The sequence below is a fragment of the Pteropus alecto genome, unplaced genomic scaffold, assembly GCF_000325575.1.
Source record: "Pteropus alecto unplaced genomic scaffold, ASM32557v1 scaffold33, whole genome shotgun sequence".
NCBI lineage: Eukaryota > Metazoa > Chordata > Mammalia > Chiroptera > Pteropodidae > Pteropus > Pteropus alecto.
The window spans coordinates 3,283,693-3,284,899 of NW_006435762.1; positions in this window are offsets into that span (position 1 = coordinate 3,283,693).

Genomic DNA, 1,207 nt, shown 5'->3' on the forward strand with positions numbered 1-1,207 from the left:
GTGTCAGATAGTACTAGAATTATCAGGGTGATCACTTTATAAGTTATATAAATGTCTAATCACTATGTTGTACACCTGAAAATAATATAATATTGTATAGCAACTGTAATTGAAAAATAAAAAAATTATTAAAAAAAAGAAATTTAGACACAGAGCCACATACACACAAAGAACAAGATGTGAAAATGAAGGCAAAGGCCAGTGTGATGCATCTACAAGCCAAGGAACACCAGGGATTGCTGGCAAACCACCAGAAGCTAGGGGAGAGCCATGGACCAGATCCTTCCTCATGGCCCTCTGAAGGAACCAACCTTGATGACACCTTGATCTCAGATTTCCAGCCTCCAGAACTGTGGGAAAATAAAATTCTGTTATTTAAGTCACCCAGTTCAAAGCCCTTCGTTATTGTGGCCCCAGCAAATGAATACAGGCTATAAAGAAAATCAAATCGAGTGATGAAGGGGTGAGAGGGTCTCTGTGGTCATGGCATTGGCTCCTGAGTGACGACAAGGAGCAGTTGTGGCAGGTGTCAGGGAAGAGTTTTCCTGTAGAGCAGGTTCAGAGGAGAGAACAGAGGGAGCCTGTTCTGGGAACTATGTGAGACAGGAATGCGGTGAGGGGAGGATCTGAGTGCTGTGTTAAAGCTGGACATGTGTCGACTAATTTAATTCTTACAACAAATCTACCTTTAAAGATGAGGCAATGGAGGTCTCGTACCTTCTCAGAAGTCGTGGAGCCCATTAAGGCAGAGCCAGCACTTGGCCCTGGGGTGTCTGCTTACAGAGCTCATGTCCCTACTCCTGGCTCTCCTACCTCAGGTATGTAGGGTCAGATTGCTGGGGTCTCTCAAGCCAAGACGAGGGCCTTGAGTTTACTCTTAAGTACAATTTAAAGCTATTGGAGGGTTTTATTCAGATGAGCAATGCATTATGATTTATATTTTTAAAAGCTCATTGTAGTTGCTGTGCAGTTAACTGACGAATCATGCCCAATGATAGGTTGGTCCCAGGATGGATGTAAAAAGATGAGTGAGTGCACCTACTGCCAAGGGAGGCAGGAGCTCTGCACCTTGGCTGCATAGTGGAATTACTCAGGGATCTTTCAGAAACACCGATGCCTGGCCCTCGCTCTAGAAATCCCAATTTAATTGGTCTGAGGTGTGGCCTAGATTTAGGATTCATTAAAGGTCCTCAGGTGAGTCTAGCAA